Below are 22,867 nucleotides of genomic sequence, written 5' to 3'. Positions count from 1 at the left end.
GCACTGTCCATAATTACTGTCAAGAAAGAAGCAATCCTATGTTTATTTAGGACCTAGTCCCTGGCAAAGAAGGGCACACAAATATGACTTGACAATTTGCAGAAAGCAAATCAATATTTAAGTGTTGAACTGTAACTCCAGGCACCCTACCTCCTTAGGTGTGTGTATATATACCCAGATGCTTCTTTAAGCGCTGCTGAAAGGTGCTTTGCTGAACCATACTTGAAATTTAGAAAGCAGATCCATTGCTGGCATCAGCACTGTGGATTCAGCCAGAGCTTCTGTGATGGGTAAACCCAGAACTGGGAGCACTATATGACAGAGAAGCTCCAGCTGTAGTACTCAGGATTTATCCAGGTGCTAAGATCCTCCATGTCTTTATATGCATTCTCAGATTTTTATCAGTTCTAGTGCAGAGTTGCTACTTGTGTTATCACATAGTACTTTTGCATGCTTCAAAGGAAAAAGTATTCCTTAATAAAGTTATTTCTATAGTTTAACTCAAACATTTGTATTGCTTTCTAGGCTGTAAATAACTGAACTGTGAGCCAAAATTTAAATGACAAAGAAGTCAGTCTCACATTGTAGCATGGAACCACATTTTCCTTTCACTTACCCAACTCCTCCCTTGTGTTTTATGTCATGCAGTTTTCCTACTGTTGTTCTCTTTAATAATCTTGGGTAATGCTACTTTGTATTTCTGATGAGCATCTGTGGTTATATTCAATGCTTAGCTAGGACCCACACACTCACCAAGACCCTACTTGGGAGTTTAACAACAGTCTGCAGAGATGCTACAAGCAGGAGTTTCTCATATCCTTTGTGCCATGATCAACCCCATATAAGCACAGGAAGGAGGTCAAGCTGGTGCATATAATCTTCCTGCACACAGTAATTACAAATGGTACCAACCACATCTATACACTTGCTGAGAATCTTGAAGTACAAGAAAATGAGTTGACTCTTTATCTCCCACATGTGCTGTTAACACATTTTAGTTTAGGTACATCAGCTCTGTTCATTTCTCCAAGCCCATCAAAATGTCCTCTTGCAGGACAGAAGGGGAGACATTATGCATATTAGTGGTATTTAATTTGTACTTCTGCTCATAAGGTTTCAATCAATGTCTATCCAAAAAAAAGGATTTTGTTAGAAAAACCTGAATATTTGCACCCTTAAATCAATAATATCTTAGCATCTCTGTTTAAAGCCCTCTAGACTTCTCAGTGATACAGGGATCTGATTAAATTTTTGCCAGATTAGAACTCGTGCAAGTGCATAAAGCCATACTGAAACGGGTTAAATTGCAGGGACTGTTACACAGTATATGCTCTCCACACAGATACTGTCTTTCTCAGTTTCTCAAGTTTGCTGTCTCCAGTGAATTCCAGTGGCAATTAACTTTACTATGTTTTCATTTTGCCACTGGTTTTCTATTTCTCTCTGCTCTCACAGTCACTTTCTCATCTGCCTATTTTTCTGTTTCCCTTATGCTTTCCCTCTGTTTGCTATACAGCTTTGTTCCCCACTTTTGATTTTCTAGACCCAGTGCAAATTTTTCATTTCTACCTCTTTCTGTAAACAAAATTCTTTTCTCCTCTTCAAATCTATACATGGGTTCAACCTTGGTATCAATTCTAAGCCCTACTCCCAGAGGACTGGGGAAGTTTGACTGTGCTTACCCTTTACTGTGAAGAATGAGGTTAGCTGACATCATGCTGAACACAAGGGACTGGGGCTAATCACAACACTTTTTTCCATCAGTATAAAACACATTTGTTTGCTCTTCATGATCTCATTCCACTCCCAGATAAAGAAACTAAATTCAGCTCCAGAAAATGCTCTCCCTTTTTCTTCTTTCTGGAAAGTTTCATGTGTCTGAAATAAGTTAAATTCAAAACAGCTACTGAGGAGACATCTTCACACACCTCAGTCAACCACACTTTTGTTCAGCTTTCATACCTACTGGGAATTCTTTTCAAAACCCTTTGCTAGTCCCTCAGAATGAGAAGGATCATTAACTAAGCAAAAATTGATTCATTACAGTGAGAAAAATTTTCAACAGCTATGTTTTGTTAGTCCAAACCACAGGCTGCTGTGATCTTATGAATACACAGGAGGAAGCTTCCTGTGTATTTGGAGAATTCTTTCACCAAAAAAAAGCCTCAGTTGGTGTCAGTGCTTGAAAGCCTGAAGGCCAAAGAGGTGTAGTGAAATTCCTTTTGGGATAGCTGGGAGAGATTCAACAGGGCAGCTCCTTTCCTTCATTAGATTAGAAAGAGAAGAAGAGCAACTATTCATCCTTAGTGACTGGAAAAAACAACTGCAAACTCCAAATGCTGTATATACAAGTGCAGGAACATGTGTCCTGATGACCAATGTCCTTGAAACAATATTGGAAAGGTGAGCACTGTCTTTATTTGGTGACTTGTAGAACACATGCTTGAAGGAACCTGGAAAGGTCATCTTGTTAATTCCCTTTTCCTAAGGCAACACCAGCTCTCCCTAATGTTGAGTGGGCTTGTTCTGAAACTTAATACCCATTTTTATACTGAAATTGCTGTTTGACTGCCTATCAAAGCTTTTAAAATAAAATTATGGTGAAAAATGTTAAGAAAATTTACACCTCCTACTTTGGCTGGCATCTTTTTTTAACACTGCTAGTGAGCAGAGCTTGGGTAGTTCTGGGAATTTTCCTCTTCATATGACCATAGATTTTTAAAAACAAAAGTTTTTTCTATTGAAAACCTCCAATGTTAAAGCTAAAAGGAATCGTAACTGTCAATCAGAGATGGGGAAGAATTTCTTACCATTCATTTCTGTAAAGTTAGTAGAAATTATGTTTTATAGGCAGTAGGAAAAAACCAACCTTGTCCTAGAAAGATAAATTCAGTGTATAAAATCATGTAAAATGATAGTCTAGAGGGAATGGCAGAAATCAAGTGAGTGGGAATAGTGCTCAATGGCATGTTTTGTATGCAGAATTCAGGGCATTTATTTCATTGATGTTTCATGTTGTCTCATGTGGAATAGATAAGAAAGGGGGGGTTAATTTGCTCCCCATTATGTTCAGACAAGAGAGGAGAGAATTGAGAAAGCTGGTTTGAAGTTCAGGTTCGGAACAGGAGGGAGAAAGGTTTTTGTCTAAGGAGGCATTTAAGGAAGAGAGAGCTTTGGCACCCAAGAACAGGAGATGGTTCTAAGCCAGTGGGCTGGGCACAGTCATTGGTGGGAGCAGGGAGAGGGAACCTGGATCAAAGTGGATCAGAAGGGTGAGTGAAACAAACTAGACTGGGGAAATGAACACCACTATGTCTGCTTTGAAGATCAAGTCTTGCACTGTGATTTTGAAAAGGGTTGGTGTAGCAGGAGACATCATTGTAGCTGCAGTACATTAAGAATCCTCCACAGAAGTTCCCTTTAAGTTTACAAAAATGGACACATCTGCAGCACAACCCCCTCCAAACCCAGATAACTGATGTTTGTTACCATTAGTGAAAAGACATGGTCAAAGCAAATGTTGGTGTATTTTCAAACATTGGCAGGAATGCTTTTTACAGTATTTCCATGTTAGCTTCCTAACAGATTTTACAGCAAAATACCAGGAAAATTTGTGGTTATTGCCAATTTTAACAAGAAATGTTTATCACTGGAAAATAATAAATACAGCACTTCTGTAAATTATTTTTTGCTATTCCTTACTCCTTGCAGAGTTTAGCCAGTTTTTTAGCCAGGCTTGGTCATAAATGTGCTCACCTGCCTCTGAGCATCAGGATAGCCCAGGTTCAGGACAACTCCTAAGAGCTGTCTGCTGTGTTCAGCTTATAGGAGGAGAGCAGTAAAGGTAGCTCTACCCCATAGCCCAATTTACTGGCAGGTATTGTGGGTGTCACCTGCCTGTAATGTCTGACTCACTCCACCATTTTTCTGTTGTTTTCATCTAATATTTAAAATCTCAGATATTCCAGCCACTTTACGTTTCATCTCCTCAGAAAGAAGCAATGTTTCAGAGGTGTTACCATGGCAACAATGGAGTGAGGAAGCAGCTAAACATAAAAGTAAGTCATCTATCAGTAAAACCATGCTTTGGGGTAACTGGAAATTATAAAATGGATAATTTATTGGGCTGTTGCTGAGCATCTGTTTGTCCTTATTGCTTTCTTCTAAGTGAGAACAGTTCACTTTTTTGCATGTGACAAGAAAACAAAACTTCCCTGTACAAACTTTTCAGTAGCTGAAGTCCTTTCTGGCACAAGAGATAATACCACCCTTTGGAGATGACCACTGGAGTTACTTAATCAGCAAGATCAGGCAACTGAACTGGTATTGTTAAGGGTCAGCAGCACCAGCCTCCTCAAACAAATCAGAACTCCCTCTTGATAGCCCTGTGAACATCGGAGGGCTGTGATACAAGACACCTGCAAAGTTTAATCAGACCATGGGAAAAAGAAGATTAGCCTTACTGGAAGTGAAAATGCAGCTAGATATGTCAAGCCCCTTCCAATTATGCAAATGAATACGCAGAGCAATTCTGCTCAGAAGTGGGTATTAAATTATACTTGTGGATAAATATAAAAGCCTACCTTTGTCCAGCTGTCACTATACATCCTGAAATACCATAATTACCTCTCTCAAGCATGGGAAGGAACAGCTCGTGGCTTTTGCCTGTGCTCACATCATAAAACCTTTCCCTGTGACTTTACTCAGGGAAACTGAGTATTTATGGAACTACGTATTTCCTGTAGTGAGGGTTACAAAGGAAAATCCAATGTTTCAACTGTGTTCTGGGCAACAAAACTCATATAAACCTTTGTAATGAATATCATATTCACTTCAGGCATCAGCAAATTGACCACAGAAACACTTAATACGTTTAAATATTCCATACAAAATGTTCTCTTCAGGTTCAGAAGCAAAGCATTGGAAGCTTGGGTTTTATTTGCTTTTTATAGCCTTTTAAACCATGTTTAAGACCATCATATTTTCACTTGTGGGCAAAGGAGTGTCCTGGGAGACATCTAAAACCTCTTCCTAGTGCTGGAAATTGTCTTGATGATTAAAAGAAGAATCATTCCTACCATCAGTGGCCATTAGAAAAATTTTATAATTGTAGACTCTAGATCTGGAGTCATCTGGAGTCATTCTAGGGATGCACCTCTAGCAAAGCACCAGCTCTTGTTTTACTTGCACACTGAACACCAGCGTGTTGGTGCTCAGGGCGGCCTGAAGGACCCACTCCAGAGCTGCTTTCCCCAGGAAAGGTGCCAGAATGTGCTCAAAATGTCGCCTTTGGTGTTGCCTGGGACCAACTGAGGTTTTTACTGACTTTCAGTTCCTCCAAAGTTGTCCTTGAAACAGTGGTTTTCTTCTTCATAGGGATCCATAAGGAGATGGAAGCGTTACTGGTGGAGATTTTTGCTCAGAGTCTTGTCAGTATTTTCAGTTCAGCTAAACAGCTGCCACTGCACATTAGGAAAACTCTGAGGTGCAGGAAGGCTGACCAGATCCTACAGGCCTAAAACACTGATTTGACCATGCAGTATTGAGAGCATCTTCCTCCTGGAAGGTCTCACAGAGGGTCAGATGGTAAATGAGATCTCCACATAGCCCACAGCCTCAGTCAGCTATGGGTGGATCATGAGGGATCCGGTCTACTGAGGCTTGGAACACTGGTAAGACCTTGCTACCAGCAAATCCCTAGGAATAGATCCTACCCATACACAGCTGGCTTGGTAGCACATAGAAGTGAACAGTCAGGCCAATTCACAACTGGCTGGCAGAGCACCATGGCATCAGACAGGTTGTAATGATCATCATAAAATACATTCACACCACAGCTTTTGAAAAAAATAATTTATACAATTATTTCTATGTACATGCATCTTCAATAATAACATAAAAATACATCTAAACAAATGTTCATCTGGAGAAAAGTGATGTGCTGTCCCTTTCACAATCATTTTAAAAAGTTGAATTTAGCCTTGGGACTGATGGAGTCTCACAGAATTGGTTATGTTGTTGACATTGCCTGTGAAAAAGAAAAGAGAGGTGGGGTTGTGTTTTGTGCAATATTTTGTTCTTGCTGTTGGAAATCTATTGTAATTTTCCTGCCCAAGCTATCAAGATGGTTGATAAGCTGGAAATAAATCAGATCATTGAGGTGAGCGTTTCATAGCAAGCTATTGTGTAACTGAATGGTTTCCTATGTCAGCCTTCCAAACTCTAATAAATTAATTTTTTTAAAAGGCAAGAATTCTGGAAGATTTAACTAGCCTGAAAATTTGTTTTCAGTTTTTAAATTAACCCCAATTAATGAATTTTTAATTATATGCGGAGCAGACCCACAAAATCTCCAGAGGCTTAGCCAAGTGCAAGGGCGCAGCTTTGTTTTAGCTGTTTTTGTCCCCCCAGAACAGATCAGAAGCTCCAAGAGGCAGGCTGCCTCCTGCTTTCCGTTTTCTCTGTGCCTGGCACAGCCTGCTCTGCCATGTGCCATGGCTGTGTGAGCTGCCATGGCAGACATCCTGTAACGCTGCTTGTTTGAGGTGGGAAGGCAGCACGGCCCAGCTTTCGGGATTTGTGCTGCTGCGCTGTTTGGGGTGGTTAGGAAGCCAACAAGCACAAACACCACTCGTTCCCTAGTGATGCACCCTGGGCTAAGTCCTAAGGAAAAGAACTCTTCCAGATCATTGTCAAAACTCAGAGCAAGCCAGTCATGCAGCAAAAAATACTTGATTAAATTCTCAAATACTTAGTTGTTTAAAAAAGTACTTAAGAGTGACACACACAAAATAAAAATCATGCTCAGGGCCTGATACTTTTTCCACATTTGAACAGGCAGGTGAACCAATTCATGTGAGCAGAATTACATGAAATCCAGACCATTTTGCTGTCCCTGAGACAGTGCCCCTGACTCAGAGCTTTGTGGAGGGGATCACACTGAGTTACCTGTGACCAACAGACACCATGATTTTCAAATGCTAACTTACAACAGGTAAGTATCCTAACTGCAGATTTTCTTACTTACAGGCTGTTGAAAAAGCCTCAACCAGAAATCAAGGCAACAGAATCCAAAACACTGCAAATCTTCTCCTTGCCTTGATAAAATATCTGGCTAGAATGAATACTCATGATTTCCCTGTTGAACTCAAAGGTACTAAGGCATCATCACACTTTTAGAAATGTATTGCTATTTAGCAAGTGAAATATTTTACAGTCTCAGACTTCACTAAGAAGCATACCCTGAGGGAGAGAGAGAAAATATTTTAGAACTAGCTCAGCAGTACTTTTAAACTTCTTAGTCATACTTCTTTTGCTACCTGAGGAATGCTAAAGAAGTGAATTCAAATGTCTGCCTGATTTTAGGTGATGTGCAATATTTATTTTGAGGGCTCCGGCAGCTTCTTTCACTCTTGAATTATTTACAACATGCACACAGTATCGTGTCTCAATAGATCACTGTATAAGTCCATTAAGTAAAATGAGTAAAACATTTTATATATATATATATATGTGTGTGTGTGTGTGTGTATAGAAACTTAGTAAGAATCAGTATTAATGATCATCCATACACACAAAGGACTAAATAATTTATTGATGATAGAGGCTGTGCTGATGAAAACAAATAGAAAAGCCAGTTAGTCCACCATGTATCTTGAGCACCAATTAGTACTGGAGGCTGCAAAACAAGGTTGAAGAACTTGAGTCTCAACAAGAGTTGTTTTTAATGCCAGACAGCTGACTAGTTTAATTAACTAGTTTAAATGCTGATACTTGGAGGAGTTTGATCCTTTGGTACATTTTGTTTGTTTATGAAAAAGAAAGTATGAAGGAAACCATTTTACCTTTTCTATCATCTTATTTTGTTTTGCTGGACTAGGCTAGATGTGCTAAAAAAAAACCAACAAAGAACAGCCTCAAGGCAGATGTATTAGTCTCTGCATCAGTATCAGTTTCTCTGTTTCTCCAAATGTGATTTCACAGTAGGAATTCCAGTAGGAATTAAAACACTTTCCTACAAAAGACAAATAGAGAATGAGAGCTATGTGCTGCAGAATACAGATGGGACTCAGTCCCTAACAAGGCTGATAATTTTCTTTGGCCCATACTGTTATGTATACACAACCATAAAACCATAAAAAGCTCTCATTAACAGCAAAACACTGAAACTTTGAATGGCTCCCAGCCCTATAGTACAAAATTTTTGAAGAACATGAAAACTGAGGATTCACTTGTCAGTTAGCCAACTCTTACAGCTCTCAGCATTCAAACTGGTTTTGTATTGTACTGTTTTTGTAATGCACTAATTGTTGTGATCAGGACCCTAACAAGGTTATGACTAAAATGGGCCACAGAACCTGAATAAGAATCTAGGGAAATCAATGCAATTTTTTTTTTCTTTTTTTTAATAGGAATCAGATCTTTTCCTTACACTGTAGTGAGCCATAGAAAAGAGATGACTATGCAGAAAATAATAAGAATAATAAATTAATTCTGCCCAACCATCATTATTTAACTATTCTTTATAGTCATTCCAGCAATAGCTGCTTTGGATCAATTTGAAAACTGCTGTCTCAGGACATGCTAAGAGAGATAAAAGGATGGACTCTGCAAACCTCAGTTGAAGTTAACAACTGTGATGGATCCAGGCTTCTGCAATTGCCATCTGATTAGATAAACTTGTGTGCAGGGCAACAGAAAAATTCAAAGATAATATGCCTCATATTAGCCTAAGCCTTCCCAGAGAATTTTTTTGGTTTGTATAACGAGATTATTTCAGAGAAGTAGAAATTAAGGAAAACCTTTATGTAGAGTCCTGGGAACATATTTCTGGGTAGTCACCCAGTATTGAAATTGGATTTTTTATTTGGAGAAACCCCAGAAAAACCAGTAGACTGTGCCTGGAGAGAAACTGCAGAGTTTTGTTCTCTTTGTATATCTGAGGAGTTCTCAGATAAAGAGTTTTTTTCATATCTTCATAAGAAGATACTCCTTGTTTGTACAACGGGTTTCCCTATGCACCTCTGCAATGCTTGTTTCATACTTTATCTAAGAAAGCAAAAGTTTAATAAAGGTAATATTTCAGAAACAAAGAAACAGAAATCACAGTTGAGATAAGCCTAGCTACAAAGGGAACAGAACAACTGCTACAGAGCTTACACAGTAGGGATAGAAAGTCATATAATCCTGGCAACGTTAAATGGAAAAAGGTGCTTAAACCAGTGATATCACTGCAGCCACTATTATGAATGATTTACAAAATTAATTGAATTTTTTAATGAAAAAAAAATAGTGATAAAGAACAAGCTAGGACACTTACAACATGAGTCTGTATGTTGGAAGGAGCCTCAAAGGAAATTTAGCAATTCCCCTGAAAACTGGACCTCATTTACAGGATATGTCGCTAAGTCAGCAGCTATGATGATGCATGAGGGGAAGATGACTTTCCCAGTTGTGTATATATGAACAGCAAGAGAGAAGGAATTCTCTTTGGAAGGTACATCAGTTTCTGTTATGTTTCTCCATTCCAGCAAGAGTTATTAAAAGAGTAAGATATATTTTAAAACCCTAGAAAACAGTCAGCATGCACCAGTGTGTTCAGCAGTGCAGAAAACACTTGACAATTCTCCAATTACCAGGGCATGCCTAACAGGTTAACCTTTTGTATTCATATGCTGACTTATCAAGCAGTAGGTAGGTCCATGGAAATAAGGGTTGTATGATTACAAAGTGAGAACAGTGTACCATCTGTCTGTCTAATACTATCCATGCAGCAGGCACATCACTATTTTAAGCCTCAAACTTCTCAGTACTGAGATGGCAAAATACAAGTGTTGCCATTACATTGTAGTTATATTTATGATGTATTGGCATTTTTCTTGTTCTGAAAATCCAAGGTTAACAACCAGAAATATTTGGAGGGTTATCACTGTACTGGTGCATTTGACTTTTCACTACACGAGATGACACTTCATTGTCCCAGAAAGAGCTAAATTGCTACCTAAAGCAGGCATATTTACAAAATGTAAAATACAGAAAAATTATTTTTTATATATATGAAGACTGAGTTAAAGAAGAAACACCAATAAGAATAGCCCAGAGGATAAATTAACCCGCAAAATAAGTCAGAAAGCAACTCCTATCAGCTGTCACCAAACCGTATGCTGGGTTGCTAAGAGTATCCAGTGCTAAAAAGGTAGAGAAGGAACATCTCCCCACACTGAAATCAAGAATGGCATTTACTAGAATGTAAACAGCAAAACTAAATCTGAGAATCGTGTCTATGAAAGGAGTTAATCAATTCATATAGCAATCATTCCATGAATGTGCATCATGAGACATATTCTGTACTCATATATATGTGTATCTGCTATGAAAAAAGTGATGAGTTAACTAAGCCCTGATTTCCCTTAGCAACAGAGAATGTTTTCCTCTTAGTTTAGAACAGTAGCTCTTTCATGCTTTATTACCAGGTAGTTTTCCAGAGAAGTTACTTGTGGCAAGAGTGTGTGTCTCCAGGAAATGCAGGAGATCCCTGGCAGTTCTTCCTGCCACTGCAATTCAGGTTTGAGTGCTCCCTCCAATAGCTCTTGTTAGATCTATGTCTTTTCTAAGAATTGATGCTCAAATCTCAAGATTTTAATATTTCACCATCTTTCATCATTATGATTTTGCCTCGTGTTTGTACTGAATGTACATATTCATGTCCCAATGAAATGAAACTCTTCCCCTTTTTCCCCAAAACAAGGGAAGAGTTCCTTATATGACCTCACAGTACTCAGAGTTCTTGAGTTTGCTTATTGGCAAATGTCTCTCTTCCATTTTTGTGAGCTGGAGACTGACTCCTAGTCCAACTATGGTATCAGACATTGTGACAGGTTACTTTTATCAAGAACTATTCAAAATATTCTATCTGGGAACAACTTACCGCCCATTGTCTTTACTTTTTGCAGACCTCTTTTAAACTCTTAGCAATTTTATCTGCCTGTTGATCTTTGCCCATTCTTGTAAGGGTTTTTTGTGGGTTTTTTTTCTGATTCATCTTTTGCAATTAAAGATGCCTTAATATTATGTCAGATATCCATTGTTAGATCTCTGCATGGGTCTGTGCTCATTTTTTCAGTTAAGAACTGCCCTCTTTTTCCAGGTACTGTTGTACCAATGTATCTGGAAAATTAATAATCTCATTTTCTAAGTTTGGATGATGAGCAGCTGTATTTGAAAGAATGACCTGGGTGTGAAGAGTCAGCTGTATTTGTACAGATGTTTTGCTTGTCTCACTGGTTCATTCATGTTTCACAAGAAAAGTGTGTCTGCATTGTTTGCATAGTTTATTTTCTGTTGCTGCCTTTTTATACTAGAAGGCTGCTTCTAGATAAGGCAACAGTTGTCTGTCTGCCCACCTGTCATTCTCTTTCTTGTAATGCAGAGCAGATATGCAGCTTACCAAAAATATTTGGGGTTCCTCATGGCAACACTGAAGGGCTTTGAATTTCTCCCCATCCTTAGATTTTTGAATCTAAGTCCTTCCATATCCTTACAGCCCTTCCATTATTGCAGAACACCCTCCATTGTGTCAAGGGTGTTCTTATTCTGTTTGCAATACAGAACCTGATGTCTACATCCTTCTGCTGAGATGACATGAGATTCTGCTCATTCCTAAGAGATTGCTTTTACTTGATTTTGATGTGAAAACTGCCCATCTTTATTGTGGTTCAAAATCTATTCACACGTGGTTCTCTCTATAACATGACTCATTTTTGCTGGGTGATCCAGTTTCTCCTTTTCTTCTTCCTTAAAGGAACTGTGCACTCTCTTTTGATGCTACACTACTTTTACTTGTGTATCCTTGTCTGACCTCTGCAGTTAAGGCCAGTCAAATGTTTGAAAACTATTTAGCTTCTATTATGTCATAGACATAACCAATCTCACACTTCAAGTTGCTGCTTTTTGTTTTGGTATAATGCTATTTATTTTTTCATTCTATTTATTTGAAAACTGCAACAGTTTTTGCATGTGGCCAAAAACATGAAACATCTTCCACTTTCCATCACTCACCATTATATCTTCATGTTTTCCTTTATATTCAGTTTGTTGCCTCTGCCATTTGCATTTGCACAAGTAATGGTGTATTTTCTATGCTTTTCACAAGCAAACTAATTACATGAGTCTCTTCACCACTTATGTCCTGTATTTACAGATTGATGTGTTCATATATGCATATCTATAGCTGTTAGCTGTATAGATGTGAGCTCCCTGAACAGTCTTAATAAAACACATTTATCTTTTCCTATAATTTCTGACACTTTCACCTCCTTAGAAATAACAGCACAGGAGCAGACTGTTTTGTGATAGGCTGGTTTATTGTTTTTCCAGATCTTTTCCACAAAGAAACTTTTCATTTATGACATCTTTTTAAAGATTAAATGATTTTTAAAGCATCACTGGCATTTTATGGTTCGTCTTGTTCTGATGCTCCTGCTAACACATGTAACTGTTTTTACCAGTTGCAGCTGATGGTGTGGCTGAGTTTACTCTGATTTGCATTATGTCTGTAGATAAGTGCTGCTAAAATGATGCTCCCCTAAGTCCAGCATTGCAAGGATAGGAGATGAAGAGTGCTGCTATAATTATGTTTCTTTGATTTTATTTTTTTCTTCTTTTCCTGTATGCTATTTAGTATTATGAAAGGCAGACATCCCACACCATGCAACAGACAAGTCCTTTCTCCAGTTACTCTGTCCACTCATCTAGCATTTCCAGAAAGTAGAATTCCTTGAACTTTGAGGTATAATCATTCAACAACTTCACCTATATGGAGTAATGTCTATTGAAAACCACTGGTCAGCACCCTGCTCAGTTCTACACTTACTGCATGACCTTTGAGGGTTCACTCATCTTGTCTGTCAAAGATGACTAAATATGACTAAATATTGTTGCATTTATATCAAAAAGGACTGGTCTATAGCAATACAAATGCACAGGGACCATTATGAGGTCGATAAAGTTTGCAGCAGAAAAGTCACCAGTATCTTGCCCCTCAAGCTGAAATAGATCCATTGCAGGACAGAAAAAAATCTTCCCATTTTTTCCCTTTCTTCCTCCTCAAGGTTACATAGAGATCAAGCCAGTTTTGCTCTCTATTATGTTAAAGATATTTTCAAAACAATCTTAATAAAACTTCAGTCAGGCAATGATGCTAACCCTGTGTGGATATATATGAATGCTCCATACATTCGGGATTGTGTTGGCACACTGTGTGCTCTTACCTGGATGAAGATGCCAACATTAGCATTGCAGCCCTTCCTTTTAGGTAAAAACAATTCTTGCTTGAACTGTAACCACTCTAGAGTAATGACATGAAAATAACCTATCTGTAAACAAGGTATGGGCTCCTGTCTCAGCAAGATCAATAAGAATGACCAAGAGAGGTGTCACTGGAAAGGTTTGGTCCAGAATCCAGGTTTACACATGAACTGCCATCCCAAAACATATTGAGAAGGACAAAGGGTCACCTATAGCTAAAAGTACCACACCAGGTTTTGTGGGATGAGCTGTTTTTCTCTATTTTAGTCTTTGTTTTATATGAAAGAGCTTTACTGTCCACATTCAAGGAATTTTCCTCTGGCCAGTATTCATTTTCAGGGTTTAAGCCTAAGCAATGTACAGACATCTTGAGCAAAACCATGCACCAATTTGTCCTCACAAGTCTTCTCAAGTACCAGCAGGGATAAACAATGTACAAGAACTTTCCAAGTGGCCAAATACACAGAGATCTCTTTCCCCCAGCAGCTTTACAAACCTAAACTAACTTAAATCTAGTGGAAAACTGACAGTTTTTAGACACTTGTGTGGGATTCGCAGCAACCTCAGAAAAATCACAACCTGATGGAATGAGGATCAACTCGTACTCAGTCAGCCAGATACCATCATGACCCACATGGAAAGTAATTTCATTAGCCAGCCGAGTAGAATTCAGAAGAAAAATATTTTTTTTCTCAGAAGGAAAAGCAATTCTGTTTCATATAACATTTTCTTAAATATGCAAGAGAAGTTGAAAGGTACAGAAAATGTAGTTTTTGGTGACATCTAGCTTGTAGGTCACATTTCATTTTAAAGTGAGTAGCAAACATGATTCTATCTGCAGATGATGTTAACAGTGTTAACCAGACCTACACTTCTCTATCCTGTTACCTTTAGATTGCCTAAATTTAATCAGGATTTGTGCTCTTGGCACACACTTATCCAGTTGATTTACTAGATGTGAGTTAAATTACCTCCAAGTTCGTATTCAAAGATTTGCTGGCCCTCAGCCATTAGAGAAAGATACCACCCAAATGAAGGTTCAGGTTAGCAGCACTGGACAGAAGCATGTTGCACAGGTGAAGGATGCATGACATTTGTTTGTTCAGCAACACAACAGTGACATCAATATTGCTTAAAATGCTGGCCTCTGCATCTGGGTATTTAGCTCAGGGACCACATAAGACAGTCAAATTGGACTGAGAAGGGATGAGGAGTTTTTAGACAGAAGAACAAGACTCAGGTGGCAGGAAAATGGGATTCTGTCAGAACTGCAGAATGATAAGACCTTCAACAAACGCCCACCAAGAAGTCAAATGAGTGCATCAGAGAGATAATGCACTTGGACAGTAGGGTCACTGTTAGAATAAGAGCTACAAAATAAAGAGCATGTCACCTTTTCTGAAAGATTTATATTCATGGGGCTCTCTGTAATGGTAATTTGTTACTGACAATAGCTCTTTTATATGTTCCAGACTGTTGTTTCACTGAGACCATCAGCAGTAAAGAATCTTTGTCCTTCATTAACTTCTCATGCAAGCATTAATTATCCCACAGATTCTAGTAATAATAGGTTTATGAAACTGATGTTTGAATGTACCAATAACCTCTTCAGTGAGCTGTCCCATCCATCAGCAAGTCCCGAAAAGTAACTGGGAAGGGAATATGTTCTTAGAGACTTTCTACAAAGATCCCTTTTTCTCCTTTCAGTACAATTGGAAAATGGAATGAGGAAGCCTGTTTTTATTTTCCAGGCTCATCTTTTCATTCAGTAGCTTCTAATCATTATGAAACTTAGTTTTTGATGTCTCTGAAGTCAGACTCCAGGTATTTGGTGTACATTGCTATGCAGTTCTTTTGAAATAGCACCAGACACAGAAGGTGCTGTTCCCTCCTGCCTGTTTCTGTTACTTCTGTTAATCTGTGGTAAGACTGTGATGGAGCCTGTGGTGTTGGGCACTATAAAACACTGCATGCCCCTAGGAACCAGAACAAGAGCCAGGGAGCAGAGTACAGGGACCGCTGAAGCAGCAGGAGTTAGTATGACAAGCACTGATTGCGGCAGATGAGCAGTCCCAGCTCCTAGCCTGATTACTGATGGTCCTGGTCCTTGAAAAATGCTCTGTATGTATGGAATGCTGCATGTACAAGATGACCACTGAGCCTGCTGGAGCTCTGTACAGACACTGTGGTTTTCCAAGAGGGAGAACCTTCCAAGGTCAGGTCCTGTGAATGCATAAAAATGCAGAAAATTTCTCCAGTCTCCCCACGGCCTTTAAGTAGCGCATTGTCATGTAGCTAAAGGAGATACTTCCTTGGAATAGGGTTGGGAGAGTGCTGAGTGCTTATTTTCTGTGGTTACACACTTGGGCTTTCAGGCCTCAAGCCATCCCCCCAGTAGTTGGAAAACCTACCAGCATGCATGTTCTAGAAAGCCAAGTCCAGCAGAGTGTTCAGCAGATCGTTCCTCCCCACATGTGGGTATTTATTACAGTGGCTGTTAGATGCCATAAGCTTGAAAGAGCAGCACCTTACACTGTGAACTGTGGATTTACATGCAGTCCTTTATGCCAGCTCTCCCATTCCTAAAACTTTCATCATAACATGAGTTAAAAATACCTGGAGTATCAGGGCCTGTCTAATTTTCTGTGTGAGAAGCGAGTTCTCTGTCAGCACCACGCCACAATGAAACTGCATTGTACTTACTTCAGTGTGCTTCCTTGCCTCCTGTGATACAGACACTAATGAACTGTAACCTGGGAAACCACTGCTACTCTCTTGGCCTAATGCATGTGAGAAGTTTGGCTAGACTAAGGTGTCTTTCAGAATGGAAACTGAAGAGATCTTCAGCCCCCACAACTTCATGGTCTTCAAGGCTGTTCCTTTAGAGTAGTGAAGTTGTTTGAAAATCATGGACCTAGTTTTGGTGGGGTTTGTCTTGTACCTGCAATGAAGCAATAGCAGGTGCCTGGAAGTCAGCAAAGCAACTTGTGAAAGAAAGAATGTATTTTCTAGATTTGGGTAAACAATATTCTGCACTTTGATAATAGAACCATAGAGATTTCTGAGCACTGTACATGTATCTGTTAAATCTCTTACCATCCAATTAACACTACCCTCACCTTTTACAGGTAGCTGAATGACAGGGTGTGTAGAGCAGGGTAGGACATTCTCTCAAACTCACTATGAACTGGATTTGGACTTAAACTAAGAGTCTCTAACCTCTTCTGGCCCTTTGTCTGTAAAAATGCTGCCCTCCCTCACCTGGGCCTGCCTTTCACATACAAGCAGATCTGTCTGTCTGATAGCTGCTTATACACATGTGATATCTAACACAGAGTCAATAGGGCTACCATCTGTCCCACCAGCTCTCCTTTTATTTTTCCAGCTCACTTGGAAAACACTGCTAGCCTTTCACCCCTGCCATTCTGTGTTCATCTTCTAACTCCATGGCCAGGAGATATTTGTTTGACAGGTTGTTTTCACCAGTATCCCTGCTATCTATTTGTCTTATTCAAAATCCTTCTAGAAAATGATTTTCCTGTGATGCTATTTGGATCTTTCAGTTTTCCCTCTCTTGCATGTCATTAATGTCTTTTCTTTATCATCTTTTCACTCCCAGCGCTTCAAATCTCTACCCCTCTCTAGCTATTGTCTTCTAGTTATTCTCACAGGGATTCAAATATGCTTTTAAACAGACTGTGGCATGACCCACTTATCTGGAGCCCTAAAACATGTCATCATTCTTTACCTTGCCCTCACACAACATGAGTGGTCAACGAAGTTCCGTAGATGTGCTTATGTGTACGCTCAAACATTTCTTAAAATCTCTTTAGCCACAATGTCACCAAAATGTTACCAGCTAGCCAGGCTGCTGGTAGCTGGAGCAGCCTGCCTCTGACAGAGAGCATAATGTCTCCACTGGATCCCACGTATTCCTACTAAGCTGTCTGCATCCTGCTGGGTAGTATCTCATTCTTAGATTGCAGGCAGAAATCACCTTTTTGTTCTGTGTTTGCAGAGTACCTATCACACTGGGAACTGAATCCATCTTTCCTGATTCTTTGACATTAAGGTGATAAATAAGAAATTACAGTCACAGAATTGTCACAAGGAGCAAGTGGCAGCACTGACAACAGAGCAGCAGCATCCTGTTCTCCTTTCTGTTCATGCCTCACTATTCATTGGAGCACCTCTGAGATTCTGCACCTGCACACGTGCAGCCACTGGAGCAGTAGGATTTGTCACTATCTCAAAGTCTCCTGCAAATTAGATGAGTAAGATCACATGGCTTTCTGCCAGCCAAATAGTTGTAAGCTCCTCATTTACAAGAAGCTTTCACTTGAACTTAGCCGCCACAATCCAATTTGCTCAATTTCAGTAAGGTTTAAATTGTTCTCCCTGCTCTTTCTACACTAGCAGCCCCAGAACAGCATGTTGAGAAGATATAGATTATGTGTCTGGGAGAGATTTTCAATTGGATGTGTTAAAATCTTCCTTTTTTGCCCCTAAAAATGTCTTAGCAAGAGAAAATTACTCGTTGCAGACACGTGTTTCTGTCATATTTATCAGCAACCAGGCTAAGCTGATTTGCAGCCTTGGACACTAACCATCACTCTACTTTCAGGTTGCTGAGGACTTGATTTATAAACATGCCAAAAACTAGGATGCTCCCAAAATAGAATATGCTTTAGGATTCAGCATAGTTAAAGCAGAAAATTAAGGTGAAAAAGCTAAGAGCTGATCACATTTGGAGTAGAGTGCAACAGCACACTTGAAAGAAAGTAAGTCACCTAAATGTTGTATAAGAGGAGATCACTTGGATTTAGTGAAGATGAGGGGACAGAAGGAGTGGCAGAACTGAGAGTTAACTGGTTGTGTACAGGATAAGAAAAAGAAGTGCATTTTCCCAGCTTGAAGGATGTGTCATAGTTGTTAAACAGCTTCTCAAGCCTAAGCAGACTTAACAGTTGATGAATATTTTCTTTTGATGTTTCTTCATGTAGGGCGCTGGCCATCATAAACCTCTTAAATTTCAAGTGCTATTTTTATGGCCTCTGTATGATTGGAGTAACCTCACTTAAAGGATTACAGGGGTTACTTCATGTCTTTGTGGCCAAATGCATTCTGGTAAAGATCAGATTGATCTGAAGTCAGCTGTTATCCTTAGCTTTGATTGTTAATCATTCTCAAGACCTTTGTTCTTCGATTGTCACTGGGGAACCCTAAGTGTGGTACTAATGTTAATTAGTACCTGGCGTATCAGCAAATGTGCATCATCAAATAAAAGAAATATATCCCTGACATTGCTAGGAAAAGTACTTGAAAGTAAATTTAAAATAATAGTATTCACCTGACGATTCTTAAAATATTTTGCTGGTTTGACATTAGTGTTTGCAACTGTTCTATAGCTGAGGTATTTAAAAAGGAAGGCAAACAGTGTGCTCTATTTTAAAAGGGATGAATGCTCTCTAAGTAAAAGAATTCACAGCTGAGACTGAAGCATTAGACAAACTAAAGTCAAATTAACAGTTTAATATATTTGTGAGGTTATTCAGTGCCAATCTATAGTAGAAATGATGCCTACACCTCTTCCATATTAAATAGCACATTCCAGCTGATTATCACAAACATCAGAAAACACCGTTGTGATGGATTACAGTTTTGTTCTAAAGCTTAATAGAGCTTCTCAATGAAAAATATAACTACACAGTGTACTTTGAAAAGCACAGTCCAAGTACTGTGTGATGAGGCCTTTCATAGTGTAAAGAATGACTTGGTGTCTGTGTACAGCTCTGCTCTCTCTGAGACTGCCTCACGGCACCTTCTTGTATCTGGGCCTGCCCGCTCACTGCTGCCTGAGAGTCACCTTTTACTTTGGAAGAAGGATGCAAGATTCTCAGTGCTGTTCTCATGCTGCCCTAGCCGAAGGGTCTATTCAGAGGAAGCTGTGGGTGGCAAAAGAGGAGCATGAATGATGTGAAAGCTGGCACCCAGATATATTTAGGTTTACCTGCCACATTTATTTTTAGAAATTCTTCCTCTGGGTCCTTCCTTTAATCCCAAAAGGTCTCAGAGAAAGGATTCCTTTTAATACACTCCAGCTCAAGCTATTTGATTTCAGAAAAGAATTGCACCAAGAAATTGTTCTCATATATTACGTTAGCTAGAACGAAGACATTCAGTATTAAATTTGAGTGACAAGGTCATCCTCTGATTTACAGTCTGTAACAGGGAAAGATCACAGAATCACAGAATCACAGAATGATTGAAGTTGGAAGGCATCTCTGAAGGTCCTCTAGTCCAACCCTTTGCTCAAGAAAGATCATCTAGAGCAAGTTGCCAAGGACTGAATCCAGAGAACTCTTGAGTATCTCCAGGGATGGAGACTCCACAGTGTCTCTGGGCAACCTGTGCCAGTATTCAGCTATCCTCACACAGAAAAGTATCTTTTGATGTTCAGAAGGAACCTTCTTTCAGTTTTTGCCCATCTGCCTCTGGTGGACTGGACACAGTGCTCCAGGCATGGCCTCACCAGTGCTGAGCAGTGGGCCAGGGTCAGCTTCCTCAACCTGCTGGCAAGGCTTTGGATCCCAGGATACCATTAGCCCTTCTTTCCAAGGACACACTGCAGGCTCCTGTTCAACTTAGTATCCACAAGATTGCCCAGGTCCTTTTCTTCCAAATTGCTTTCCAGCTGGGGGATCCCCAGGGTGCAGGATTTTGCTCTTCTTGTTGAACTTGAAGATGGTCCTTGTCAGCCTATTTTTCCAGCCTGTCAAGGTCTCTTCAGATGACAGCATAACCTTGTATCAGCCCCTCTTCCAAGTTTGCTGAGGGTATACTCTGCTCTATCACCTATTATTTAAAAGTTAAATGGGGTGGGAGGAATACTGTTTTCCATCTTGAGGATAATGCTAATGCCAGTGCCAGTCACTGCCTTCTTCCCTGGCATTCCAGATCACAGTGGCACAATTTGAAAAGTAAATTAAGTTGTTAACACCCAGAGGTTGGAGATAACTGGAGCTTTATGTTTTAAAGAATAGGAGGAATTCCAGAAATGTAGCCCTGGTATGTGAAAGCTGTAAGAAGTAAATGGCCTGAGCATATGCACCAACTTACTGCTTCCTTTTGGACTGGACAGCAGTAAGTGAAAAGTAAGAAACTGGTATGTTCCACACTGGATACCAAGAGCTGGGTAAGCTCTGCTTTGAAGTGAATAAAATTTTGCTTCCCTGCTGTTTACCCTCAGCTCCAGAAAAGTCTCCAAGGTGTAATTATTCAGGCCTTTCTTATGTGAGCTGAACAGACTAAAGCTGCTCAAGCTCCCAGAGCAGGAAAAGTAGGCACATACCCACAGCTCGATGAGACAGGGCAGGGACTGAAAGGGGCAGGGACCAAGGGAGGCTGAGTCATGAAGCACAGAGCAGTACCAGCAGGCACAGCCTCATAGTCACAGAGATCTGGCTACACCCTCTTCATTTAGTCAAAGCAATTCCTCATCTGCTTATTAAACTGATTAGAATTGATTGCTTTTTAACAAAGTTATTGTTTTGATCTTAGGCTCAATACAAAGGAATAAAATAGCAAAACTGTTGTTATGAGATAAAATAAAAGACTGGAACTTAATGAAAATGTAAAGGTTTCTTCCTCCTGGTGTTTAATTAGAGGTTGTGTTTCAAACAGAGATTCCAAGACAAACATTACATTGAGAGTCAGTAAGATAGTCATTGTATCTATTCAAATAATGAATTTAAATCATCCTAACTGCACTCTCCAAGTCCTCAAGCTGTGTTTACAAGGTGTCACTTAAGAGCAGAGAGTGAGGGCTCCTGGTTTCCTGTTGTAAGTAGTATGAGAACCAATGATTCCCAAGCTCAATTCAAAACTCATTAGCTCTGCTTAGTTCGACAGGACTTGGGCACAGCTCTCCACCCCATGGCCCTTCTCTGCCTCTTATTCACCACATCTTCTCTATGGCAGCCACATTGGAGTTCTCCACTGCAGATTTCCATGAATTATTTGGGGTAAAAGAATTTTCTAGTGTGGTGAGAACTAAATCTCTGAGATCCAAGATAAACATTGAAGAAATAATGCTTAAATCAGAACAAGATTTAATAGAGTCTTTTTAAGATATATGTAAAATTAGAAATTTATGTACACATATGTAAGGAGCATATGGTTAGACAAGGTGAACAGCATTGTCACAGGCTTAATGTTTCAGAGGAAATTCCGGCCTCTGGAGGCTCCACTCTGCTATTTGATATAAAATTACTGTTACAGCCTTAGGAGCAGTAAATAACATCCACAAGCTTCATGTGGATGTGCCAAAGAAATTTTTAATCTACTTTCAGAAACTTTCAGACCAATAACAGAAGATTTCAACCAAGCCAGAGATGGAAAGGATGGAAGAGAAATATTACTATCATTTGAATCAAGCTGTGTTTCTACAAGATAGCTATAACTCTTACTTTCTCAGTACCAACTAAAAATGCAGTGGCTCTAAGTTACCTTCAAGGAAGGTACAGCCAAACAAAATAAATATAAGTGCAGTTTCAATTCTAGCTTATTTCTGTCTTTGAAGATAATTCAACTGAAACAAAAGTTTAATTCACCAAGTTAACATCATAGAGGTTTTGATTTTCTCTGAAATTAGAAGAGAACAGAACTTTGAGCCAACAGTCCAGAAGAGGGGCATTTGCTTATGAAGGAGCATGTGTGCCTGATCGGAGTCAAGCAAATCTCAGAACAGGTATACAGACCACCAGGACAGTTTAGGATATAGAAAATATGACTAGATTCACAGGGGAAAATTTGCTGAATTGTTCAATATCGTGCATTCTCGGTGAGACAGACTGAAGCCATACTCAAACCCAAGAACAAAGTTTTCAATAAATTCTAGTACTGCAGAGAAATAATGACAGCAGACATGGACAGACTGCTTGGGCCTATCTGATCTGTCACCAGTGACTGAAAAGTAATGTTGTATTTTGAGCTGGTTTTCACCCAACCTCTCTAAGTTTATAGATACAGAGAGCCATTGCGGCTGAAAGTACAGAGAACTCAAAACTTTAAAATATATGACATTGTTTAGTACCTGAATAATTCATAATTTCTAAAAAGACAATTTGAAAAATTAATCTGAAGAGCAATAATTAGCACCTGGGACTCTGATTATTTTTTCCAGCAGCATTTCCAGCAGTGCTAACTGCTTTTCTGTCCAGTTCTTCATGATTCAGAGGAAAGTCATAGAAAATAGACACTTATTACTCTACCTAATGGTCTACAATTAACAACTAAACCATACTAAGGAACTTGGAACTAAGGCAAGAAGAAGTTAAAAAAATCATTCAAAAACCCCAAACAAGCCTTTCAGGTAGAACATATCCATATTCTCACCAGACTTGGCTTCACATCTGATTGAAGATGAAACTGGGCTCCTAACAGCCCACACTGTAGAGCTTCACAGAAACTCATGATTTATATCCTCAGAGGAGTACTGCTGGATATGTCTGTCTGGAGAGGAAAACAGACACATATGGCTACTCTGCAGGAAGAACTTGTC

At 39.4% G+C, this 22,867-nt stretch overlaps 1 protein-coding gene across 3 annotated transcripts in view; it reads right to left on the bottom strand.

Moving 5' to 3' along the window:
• Positions 1-4,085: 4,085 nt before the first annotated feature.
• The window catches only part of LOC111929876 (uncharacterized), a 44,422-nt gene continuing 25,640 nt past the window's right edge, over positions 4,086-22,867 (bottom strand). Inside the window, exon 4 of one of the 3 annotated variants that reach the window (XR_015288027.1) lies at positions 4,086-4,418. The gene's annotated coding sequence lies outside the window, so the exon portion shown is untranslated. Of the gene's footprint in view, positions 4,419-18,807; positions 22,819-22,867 lie in introns of those variants that run through there. The other 2 variants (XR_015288026.1, XR_015288025.1) reach the window with 2 other exon arrangements.

The sequence above is a fragment of the Cyanistes caeruleus genome, chromosome 6, assembly GCF_971803275.1.
Source record: "Cyanistes caeruleus chromosome 6, bCyaCae1.hap1.1, whole genome shotgun sequence".
Classification (NCBI taxonomy): domain Eukaryota; kingdom Metazoa; phylum Chordata; class Aves; order Passeriformes; family Paridae; genus Cyanistes; species Cyanistes caeruleus.
This window is presented reverse-complemented; position numbering and strand designations above follow the sequence as displayed.